This window comes from Moschus berezovskii, chromosome 2, assembly GCF_049115385.1.
Source record: "Moschus berezovskii isolate FMDL1 chromosome 2, NW_MosBer_1.0, whole genome shotgun sequence".
NCBI lineage: Eukaryota > Metazoa > Chordata > Mammalia > Artiodactyla > Moschidae > Moschus > Moschus berezovskii.
Window position 1 is genome coordinate 64,925,781 of NC_142461.1, and position 11,979 is coordinate 64,937,759.

Here is an 11,979-nt window from a genome sequence, read left to right on the forward strand (position 1 = left end):
GACATACTTCTCATGACAATACTAAGATCCTCTTGGCCTTTTTCATCTTGCTCTCTCCTGAATGTACACTAGAGTTCTCCAGAGCTTACAGGATGTGTTATATCACAACAGAATGAATCCAGAAGCAGATATGAGAATCCAGCTGTCTTTTATCCAGGTGGATGTTCAAAAGATTTGCAAAAATGTTAAACAATGTCACTTCTCACTGTATTTTTTACTTTGGAAAATAAAACTGTTTTTCATAAAATATTTACATACATTGACATTTGTTTTTTAATGAATCCACACGTTGTTTTAAATTTTAAGTTTCTATATGATAAATGCAGGTAGATATAACACATACAGACAAAAACTCTTTGGAATCTTCAAAACTTTTTAAGAGAATCTAAGATGAAAGTTTGAGAATCGCTAGAACAGTGGGATCAATTTCCTTCTCTCTCTGCTCTTTTGGGCTTGGCATATGACTCAAGGCTCCTCCTTGTTCTGTAAATACACCTTATCCATTACTCTGAAGAAAACATTCATTTGCATGGTACCCAGGCCCTCAGAATGCACACCTGGGTCACTGGCAACTTCTCGCCTCCATAACCAATACCTCTGAGAACATTCTCCTTCAGGGTCCTGTTTGAAGCATCTTCTGGGATACAAACCCAGGAGTGGAATCCTGAGCCAAAAAGCATGTGCCTGCTAAGCTGCTGCTGCTGCTAAGTCACTTCAGTCGTGTCCGACTCTGTGTGACCCCATAGACGGAAGCCCACCAGGCTCCCCCGTCCCTGGGATTCTCCAGACAAGAACACTGGAGTGGGTTGCCATTTCCTTCTCCAATGTGTGAAAGTGGAAAGTGAAAAATGAAAGTGAAGTCGCTCAGTCGTGTCCGACCTTTAGCGACCCCATGGACTGCAGCCCACCAGGCTCCTCCATCCACGGGATTTTCTAGGCAAGAGTACTGGAGTGGCTTGCTATACCTGTGTGCTATACCTCCAGACTAGCTATACCTGTTAATATCCTACACTCAGCAGTACACAGTCTTTATCTCCCGACACACCTGTCCACACCTGGCATTCATTACCCTCTCCTCTACTCTGCCATTCTGACGGGCATGAATGATGACTCTTTGTGTTGATTTTCATCTCACCCATTACCCGTGAGCTGGAGCATCTCTTCACATCTGCTTCAATCATTTGAGAATTCTCTTCTGAGGATTGCCTATTCATAGCCCCCGCCCATTTTTCTGTTGGATTTTCTGTCTTTATCTTGTTGATTTAGAGTTATTTGAATAGTCTCAATCAGCGCCACTCAAAATGGGGACCCACAGACTACCTAAGAAATGTTGGTAAAATCAAAGCACTCTTCTTCCATCAAAAAATTCTTGCTATACACTATTCACTATAGGAAGGTATGGAAACAGCCTTAATGTCCATTGATAGACTAATGAATAAAGAGAGTGTGGTACAAATGTACAACAGAATATTACTCAGTCATGAAAAGAAATAATGCCATTTGCAGCAACATGGATGGACCTACAGGTTATCATACTCAGTGAAGTAAGTCAGAAAGAGAAAGACAAATACCATATGCTATCACTTGTATGTGGAATCTAGGATATGACACAAATGAACCTATCTACAAAACAAAACAGAAACAGACTCGAGACACAGAGAACAGAGCTGTGGTTGCCAAGGGGAGGGGGTGAGGGAGGGAAGGGTTGGGAGTTTGGGATTAGCAAATGCAAACTATAATATTATATATAAGATGGATAAACAAGGTCCTATTGTACAACACAGGGAACTGTATTCAATATCCTTTGATAAACTATAATGGAAAAGAATATGAAAAATAATATATGCATACACGTATGTATGTATGCATAACTGAGTCACTTCGCTATGGGGCGGAAATTAAAACACATAAATCAACTATAATTCAATAAAAAATTTTTAAAAGAAATTCTTGCTATAAAACAGAAACATCTCAGCTAATCTAAGCAGTATGCTTAGTGATCACAATTGATTGATATTCTGATGCAAGCTCATCACTTACAGACCAGTACACACTTTGACTAAGATCAACTCTAGATATGAATTCTGTGTTGATTTTCCTAACCTACCATGTACCTTTGATATGCTTTGTGAATATAAATCTTTAATTTTGATATTTTCATCTTTTCTCTTTTGGCCTTGTGGTTTGTGCTTTTTAGGTTTTGTTTTTAAAAGTCTTTATCATTTGAACACAAATTAAGTATGACATAAAATTATTAAAAAATAATTATAAATTTTGTTCGGTGTGACCCTGGTACTACGGTTATAATTTTTTAAGTCTATATGTTAAAGGTGAATATTTAAGTACTTATATGGGTGAAAGGGCTTCCCTGGAGGCTCAGATAGTAAAGAACATGCCTATGTCAGAAAGATCCCCTGGAGAAGGGAATGGCAACCCACTCCAGTATTCTTGCCTGGAGAGTTCCATGGACAGAAGAGCCTGGCAGTGTATAGTCCGTGGGGATGCTTAGAGTCAGACACAGCTAAACAACAAGCATTTTCACTTACTTTATGGGTGAAATAATATGATGCCTTGGGTTTGCTTTAAAATACAACAACTCCCAGCCATGCTGAACTGGCTAAGGGCATTTCGCCATGCTGCGTCCCCTTATCTTCCTCTGCTGGGTCAGCAATGGTGGTCATGAAGACTCTGAACCCCAAGGCCAAGGTGGCCCGAGCCCAGGAAGTCAACATCAGTGCAGCCCGGGGCTGCAGGACATGCTGAGGACCAACTTGGGGCCTAAGGGCACCATGAAGGTGCTTGTTTCTGGTGCTGGAGATATCAAACTCACTAAAGATGGAAATGTGCTGCTTCTTGAAATGTAAATTCAATACCCAACAGCCTCCTTAATAGCCAAAGTAGCAACAGCCCAGGATGACAGAACTGGTGATGGTACCACTTCCAATGTCCTCATCGTTGGAGAGCTGCTGAAGCAGGTGGATCTCTCCATTTCTGAAAGTCTTCATCCCAGATAATTACAGAAGGATTTGAAGCTGCAAAGGAAAAGGTACTTCAGTTTTTGGAACAAGTCTAAGTAAGCAAAGAGATGGACAGGGAAACACCTATAGACGTGGCCACAACATCTCTACGTACTAAAGTTCATGCTGAACTTGCTGATGTCTTAACAGAGACCATAGTGGACTCCATTTTGGCCATTAAAACACAAGATGAAACTATTGACCTCTTCGTGGTTGAGATCATGGAGATGAAACATATATCTGAAACAGATACAAGCTCAATCAGAGGTCTTGCTATGGACCATGAAGTCCTGATATGAAGAAGATACACACATCCTCACATGCAACGTGTCATTAGAATATGAAAAAAACAGAAGTGAATTCTGGCATTTTTTTACAACAGTGCAGAGGAGGGAGAGAAATTAGTGAAAGCTGAAAGGATATTCATCAAAGACAGAGTTAAAAAAATAATCGACCTGAAAAAGAAAGTCTGTGGTGATTCAGATAAAGGATTTGTTGTTTTTAATCAAAAGGGAATTGATCCCTTTTCCTTAGATGCTCTTGCCAAAGAAGGCATAACAGCTCTCAGCAGAGCTAAAAGAAGAAACATGGACAGGCCGACTCTTGCTTGTGGTGGGATAGCCCTAAATTCTCTTGATGACCTCAATCCTGATTGTTTGGGACATGCAGGACTTGTCTATGAATATACATTGGGAGAAGAGGAGTTCACGTTTATTGAGAAATGTAACAATCCTCACTCTGTCATATTATCGATCAAAGGACCAAATAAGCACATGCTTACTCAGATCAAAGATGCAGTAAGAGATGGCTTGAGGGCTGTTAAAAATGCTATTGATGATGGCTGTGTAGTCCCAGGTGCTGGCGCAGTGGAAGTGATAATGGCAGAAGCCCTGGTTAAATGCAAGCCCAGTGTAAAGATCAGGGCCCAGCTTGGAGTTCAAGCATTTGCTGATGCATTGCTCATTATTTCCAAGGTTCTTGCTCAGAACTCTGGTTTTGACCTTCCGGAAACAGTAGTTAAAATTCAAGCAGTTCAGAATCCAGTCAGCTTGTGGGTGTGGACTTGAACACTGATGAACCAATATGCTATGCTATGCTAAGTCACTTCAGTCATGTCCGACTCTGTGCGACCCCATAGACGGCAGTCCACAAGGCTCCCCCATCCCCGGAATTCTCCAGGCAAGAACACTGGAGTGGGTTGCCATTTCCTTCTCCAATGTGTGAAAGTGAAAAGTGAAAGGGAAGTCGCTCAGTCATGTCTGACTGGTAGCGACCCCATGGACTGCAGCCTACCAGGGTCCTGCGTCCATGGGATTTTCTAGGCAAGAGTACTGGAGTGGCTTGCCATTGCCTTCTCCGGATGAACCAATGGTAGCAGCAAAAGCAGGCATATGGGATAACTACTGCGTAAAGAAACAGCTTCTTCACTCCTGCACTGTGATTGCCACCAACATTCTCCTGGCTGATGAGATCATGAGAGCTGGAATGTCTTCTCTAAAAGGTTGAATTGAAGCTTCCCTGGTATCTGAATCCTGAAGACTACAGAGTGATCCTAATAATATAGCTATGGAATTTTGGTCCAAGTTTCAAATGATCTTCAAAGGATTTTCTTTTCCCATATTAAAAAAGGAGAGAACACTGGCACCTATTCAGATTCTGAAGTTCTGAAATTATAATTAACAGTATTTTAAAAATTGCACTGCAGTGTCCACATACAGCAGGCCATACTTACCCAATAAACAGGACATTTTGCTTTACCCTCAGTGATATCAAAATATTAGATAAACATATGTTATCTACCTTGTTATTAAATATTCCTTGAAAAACAAAAAAATAAAATAAAACACAAGAACAAAACAAGTGGATGAAACAAAATTGTTCAGAGATCTTAGAATAGCAACCCTTTATCAACCTAGATGAAAGTAATTTACTAACCAGGACATATCGGTTGAATATAAGCCTGGGGTACATGAATATAAATTACATTTTCCTCTGCTTCTTTTCATGAGAAGCAGAAATACAATCGGGAAAATGTTTTTGACTATTGAATGTAATGCCTTGAGTACAGGGGGTTCACTAGACTGTTCTCATCATCTTTTGTGTATGTATAACATTTTTTAAAAAATACAGTAGTATCTTCCCATGCTAGCTGACACACAAAAATGTTTTTGTACACTTTCATTAATTAATCTTATAAATTTACCATCCATATTTAGATCTTCAGTTTATCTGGAATCCACCTTTGTATGTGGTTTGGGGTAGCGATCCAACTTGGTCTTTCGCCATAGAGTGATCTGGTTGTCCCAATACAATCTACTAAAGCCCGTTCTTTCCCCATCATCCTGCATCACCTTCTTGACCACCCCATCTGGTCCCTGTATATTCATGGGACTATTCCTGGGCTCTATACTCTGATCTATTGTCTTTGTGTGTGTTCCTGCTTCAGCACCCCCTTTTACTACTATAACGTGTAGTCGGTTTATTATCTGACAGAGCAGATACCCCATTGTATGAATGAGAATATTGATCTGGCTGTATTAACAGAGATCAAATGGCAAGAGGGTTAGCAAGATGTAAGTCAATTCTCTTTTGTGTAAATGTCCGAGCTGGTAGGCAGTTCTGCTGCACATCACCCAAATTCCCAGGCCCCATCAGTTCTGTTGCTCCTCTTTTCCCCTGGATGTGATCCTCATCTGCCAGAGGCAGGTAGACTCACTGTTCTAGCAGTGATATCCTGTTAAGGACACAGCCCCGAAGCTGCTCACACCTCTGTTCACATCCTGAACTGTGACAAGCCACACCTGGCTACAAGGGATGCTGGGAAATATGGTGTCTCTGGGCAACTGTGTGCTGGACCAAAATTTGAGAGTTCTCTACTAAAAGAAAAAGGCATAGCAAATACTTGGAAGGTCGAGAAAGCAGTGTCTGCCTCACACTCAATTTTGCTATCCTTGGGACTTCCCCAGTGGTACAGTGGTTAAGATTTTACCTTCCAGTGCAGGGCATGTGGGTTCAGTACCTGGTCCACATGCCTTGTGGCAAAAAAAAAGAAAATCAAAACATAAAACATAAGCAATATTGTAACAAATTCAATAAAAACCTTTCTTAAAAATGGTCTAAATCAACAAAGGACAGAGAAGCCTGGCGTGCTGCAGTCCATGGGGTCACAAAGAGTTGGACTCAACTGAGCTAATGAACAACAACCACAAAATTTAAAAAATTTGTTTTGCTATTCTTTCCCAAAATGGACTTATCATCCATGAACCTTTATTATCCTAAATAAGCTTTGGAATGAATGTGTTGATTTCTTTGAGAAACCTAATCTCTTTTTATTGGGGTTAATTCTTGATTTATAGATTACTTTGGATGCTATTAACATTTATGAATATAGAACATTTCTTCATTTTTAAATTTTTTTTAAAATTTCCTTTGGTAGAGAGGTTATTCTTAAGACAAGAAAGTCTTGTTCATTTTTTGTTCATTTTATTAAAGACCAGATAATTCATAGTTCCTATGATATTGTGAATAGCATCTTATTTTGATTCTCTGTCTGGCTAGCACTGCAGTTACTTAGTAAGGTACAGCAAGCTGTGGTCTGCAGGTAAAATTCAGATTATGGTTTGTTTTTGTGTGATCCACGAGCTAAAACTTGTTTCATGCATTTAAACAACTGTTGAAGGAAAAGAAAGTGAAAGGAAAAGAAAAGAAGTAGAGAGAAAAGGAAAGGAAAATACCAACTACTGTAAAGAAATTCTGCTGATTTTTCTACGCTGGTCTTTCACCTTGAAAGCTGATGGTTTTCTTACCAATTCTGGTACTTTCTTGTTGATTTCCTTGGGGTTTCCCTGCAGTTGGTCAATGCTTCCACAAATGACAGTCTTATCCGTCCCATCGAAATCCTCACGCCTCTAATCCCTTTCCTCGTCTGATAGCCTCAGCCTGCAGTACTATGTTTAAACAAAACTGTGCTGACAGTGTGTGTAGAGTTTCTTTGTTCTAAATCTTAGTGAAAATGGGTCTCGCGTTTCTCCATTAATTGTGATTTTGCTGTAGGATTTTGGCATACAGTTTTCATCACGTCAAAGAAATTCCCGTCTATTCTTGGTTTACTAAGAAGTTTCTAATCAGAAGTAGATGTTGGCATTTCTTGAGTGCTATTGAAATAATGAAATGATTTTGTTCTTTCATTTGGGAAAAATTGCATTGGTAGATTTTTCTGATGCTCAATTATCCTTGCATTCTTAAATAAACCCTATGTCCACTTCACTCATAAGTGAAATAAATCTATAATTTCCTGTACTGTCCTAATCATGCTTCAGAATCCAGATTATGCTAACAAGCCTTATTAAATGGATTGGTATCTTCCTTCCTTTGTCTAATTCTGGAACAAATGTTGTAAGAAAACACTTACCTATTTCCTGAAAGTTTGGCAAAACTCACCTATAAGGCTGTATGACCCTAGAATTTTTTATAAAAAGATCATGGTTATCATTTCAATTTTTAAAACAACTATTGATCTATTCAAGTATTTCTTCTTGAATTTATTCATTGTTTTGTGTTTTCTAGGAATTTATTCATTTTGCTCAGGTTTATTAATTTACCGGGCTTCCCAGGTGGCGCTAGTGGTAAAGAACCCACCTGTCAATGCAGGAGACATAAGAGACATGGGTTTGATCCTTGGGTTGAGAAGATCCCCTGGAGGAGACCACGGCAACCGACTCCAGTATTCTTGCCTGGAGAATCCCAGGGACTGAGGAGTCTGGCAGGCTACAGTCCATGGGGTTACAAAGAGTCAGACACAACTGAAGCAACTAAACACACGCACATCAATTTAATATCTTGTGGTGATTCTTCTTTTTATATCCACAGAGTATTATTTTTGAGCTTTTTCTTTTTTATTATACATCATATCTGCATATTTATTCTATTTTCCTTGATTAGTCATATTAATTTATTCAAAGAAGTAACTGTTGGCACTCAGTAGTCCATCCTTTTTAGCTCTGTTTCTCTGATTTTTTTCGTCTTTTATTGAATTTGTAACAATATTGCTTCTGTTTTTTATGTCTTGGTTTTTTGAGGCATGTGCATCTTAGCTCCCTGACCTGGGGTCAAACCCACAGCCCCTGCACTGGAAGGCAAAGTCTTAACCACCGGACCACCAGGGAAGTCCCCTATTTCTTTAGTCCCCTATATTTAGTGTCATTAATTCATCCCTCTTTTCTTATGTTTTGCTGTAACTTCTTGAGTTGAATCCTTAGCTCATTTGTTTCATTATTTCTTGCTTTCAATAAATGTATTTAATTCTATATATTTTCCTGTGAGTACTTTTTTTTAGCTATGTCTTAAAATTTGAGTATAGAGCACCTTTAAGGTCATTCAGGTCTAAGCATTGTATGGTTTCCGCAGGTGATTTCCTTTTTGATCCAGGTGTAATTGACTAGGACGCTGTCTAATATCCAGACACGTGGAATGTTTGTGTTGATTCCATGATCCTTGGTTTATTTTAGTGCATGGTAGGCAGGGAACACAGTGGGTGTCACGTTAGTCAAGCACATGGAGGCTTTCTGAGAGGCTAGCACAAGGACACTTTTTGTGACTGCTCTATGTGTGTTTGGATAAACCTCACATTCTCTGCTTGTGCGACATTTGTATGCTCTTGGAAATTTGAGTCTATTAATGGTGTCTATCAATTTTTCTATATCCTTTTAAGTCCACCTAATGAATCAGTTTCTGAGAAGTATGTGTTGACACTGACAACTCCAATTGCTGGTTTACCAAAGCAAACTTTCTCACCCAAAAATCCAGCTGCATCATTCCCAGTGCTTTTGGATGCGAAAAAGAAAAGAAGGGCAATCCTCAGCTGGCCTTCTGTAATTACCCTCTTCCCAGGCCTAACTCACCTCCTACTTAAGATTCATCTCTCTCCATCCACCCCATCCCTGACACACACACCTGCCCTCTGTCACTGTGAACTCCCTGCCTTTAACAACCCCAAGGGACATTTTCCTCTCACTGTGCTTGCACTCTGGGACTCCTCCCCGCAAAATTCTCCCTTGAGGCTTATCTAACTCCTCATAAATACCCACTCACCCTTCAAGATCCAGCTCCAGTGCTTTCAACCTCATCCACCGCCACATCAAAACTGACACCTGGACTGCAGCCAAGCCTTGTCACCTCCAGCTTTCACCTCTGAGCCTCAGTCCAGGCCACTCCTCATTGGAAGGCATTTCTCCAGATGGTCCTATTTCTGCCACTCCTGTAGGATCCAGTTCAACCTCCCTTTCTCATAAAAACAGTTCCTCCTCTGTGTTCGGCAAGTATTCTTCAGACACATCCTGCAAATATTTAGTGGGCATCCCCATGAGCTATGCTTGTACTTGACCCCAGATTCAGAGATGGATGGGACCCAAGGCCCTTCCCTGGAGGATTCTGGAACCTGGGACGGCCACCTCTAATGCAAACAGGGTGCAGGCAGGTAGGAGAAATCCATCAGCAACTGTGAATTGCACGACCTGCCCTCTCTAGAAGGTTCAGCTCCACCCTTGCTAGTGTTTGGGAATGTAAGCCTCGAGCTACTCCAACGCCCAATTTTTCTAGAGAAGCCACACATTTTTGAAACGTTGGTAACTAATTCACATGTTTCTGAAACAGGATGCTGGGCAAACAGCCTGCGGGCCAGGTGTGACTACCCAGACTTCAGCCTCGAGGGCGACTAACCCAGCCCAAGGAGAGCTTCCCAGAGAAGAAGTCACTCAAGTGGAGGAGTGCTGGGCAATGAGTAAGAGGAACCCATAGAGAAGAGCTGAGAAGAATGTTCCAGGAAGAGGGACGAGAGCATTAATAATGGTCCAAGTTGTTTGGGTCCATACCACACCCCACCAGCCCAGTTGCCCATCCCAGTCCCCTCCCCTACCTCCGCCTGCAGCCCCACCTCCTCCACAGGAATGATAAAGGGAAGAAGGGACCAGGGCTCCCTTGGCCATGGGCTGGTGTCTTGGAAGCCAGACACAGGTCCCCAGGTGTTTGGCTTGGTAGGTAGAGATGGAACTCTGGGGGCACTGATGGGTGAGGACAGCTCCCAAGCACCCCTTCATGGGCCCAGGACACCCATGCTGGTGAGCAGCCTTCTCTCTGGGCAGCCCAGAAGACAGGTGGATGGGAGGTTCAAAGAGGGGTGTGCGCCTGGCAACACACTCCCTGAATGGCCCAGCTCCAGCGGGTGTGTGCTGGTTTGGGTTGTTTTGTCTTCTGTGTTTAATGGAGCTCTCTGTTTTCTGAGGCGGTGGAGAATCGCTGCAAGGCTTTGTGCCAGAGAGGACCAAAGTGGGGGCCCTCAGGTTGGCCTCGCTCGGTGACCCAGAGGTGAGAACAGGCTGGTCCCTGACACAGGTGCCCCACCAGACCCAGCACACCGCAGCCCGCCCCACCCCTGGCCAAGCCAAGAGCTACACACATGGCCCAGGCACCTGCCAAGTGCCAGGGGTCACCCTGTCACCGAGGAGACGGCTGCCAGGGTCTGGAAGCTGCAGATGTTCCATGAAGATCTGCCCTGAAGTGTCTGGGTATTGGGGGACCTAGGGGTTGGAAGGGGGCTTCAGAAAAAATCTGAAGAACAGAGATGGCAGGCAAGCTGTGTCTTGAGACGTAAGAAAGTTTTTGCCATAGTGACCAGGAGAAGGCATCCCAGGCCCTGGCAGCAACTTGGTGAAGGTGCAGAGGTGCGGACCTCCTGGAGTATCAGCCTATGCCAGCTAGTTCTGTGTTGTTCAGTCGCTCAGTCATGTCTGACTCTTTGTGACCCCATGGACTGCAGCACAGCAGTCTTCCCTGTCCTTCCCTATCTCCCAGCTGCTGCTGCTGCACCACTTCAGTCGAGTCTGACTCTGTGCGACCCTATAGACGGCAGCCCACCAGGCTCCTCTGTCCCTGGGATTCTCCAGGCAAGAACACTGGAGTGGGTTGCCATTTCCTTCTCCAAAGCATGAAAGTGAAAAGTGAAAGTGAAGTCGCTCAGTCGTGTCTGACTCTTAGTGACCCCATGGGCTGTAGCCTACCAGGTTTCTCTGTTCATGGGATTCTCTAGGCAAGAGTACTGGAGCGGGTTGCCATTTCCTTCTCCATCTATCTCCCAGAGTTTGCTCAAATTCATGTTCATTGCGTCGATGATGCCATCCAACCATCTCATCCTCTATCATCCCTTTCTCCTGCCCTCAATCTTTCCCAACATCAGGGTCTTTTACAATGAGTTGGCTCTTTGAATCAGCTGGACACAGTGTTGGAGCTTCAGCTTCAGCAGCAGTCCTTCCAATGAACATTCAGGGTTGATTTCCTTTTGGATTGACTGGCTTGATCTCCTTGCAGTCCAAGGGACTCTCTAGAGACTTCTCCAGCACCACAATTTAAAAGCATCAATTTCTCGGCACTCAGCCTTTTTTATATCCAACTCTAGTATCCAACCAGTCCATCCTAAAGGAAACCAGTGCTGAATATTCATTGGAAGGACTGATTCTGAAGCTGAAACTCCAATACTTTGGCCACCTGATGTGAAGAACTGACTCCTTGGAAAAGACCCTGATGCTGAGAATGATTGAAAGCAGGAGGAGAAGGGGATGACAGTGGGTGAGATGGTTGGATGGCATCACCGACTCAATGGACATGAGTTCTAGTAAGCTCCAGGAGTTGGTGATGGACAGGGAGGCCTGGTGTGCTGCAGTCCTTGGGGTAGCAAACAGTCAGACATGACTGAGTGACTGAACTCATATCCTTATATGATTACTGGAAAAACCATAGCTTTGACTGTATGGACCTTTGTGGGCAAAGTGATATCTCTGCTTTTTAATACGCTTTCTTAGGTTTGTCGTAGCTCTTTTCACAAGAAGCAAGCATCTTTAATTTCATGGCTATAGTCACTGTCCACAGTGATTTTGGAGCCCCCAAAAATAAAATCTGTGTTTATTTTCCC

At 42.6% G+C, this 11,979-nt stretch overlaps 1 pseudogene; it reads left to right on the forward strand.

The window, feature by feature from the left end:
* The first annotated feature begins 2,670 nt into the window (after positions 1–2,670).
* On the forward strand, positions 2,671–4,569 carry LOC129538142 (T-complex protein 1 subunit zeta-like; annotated as a pseudogene).
* The last annotated feature ends 7,410 nt before the right edge of the window (positions 4,570–11,979 follow it).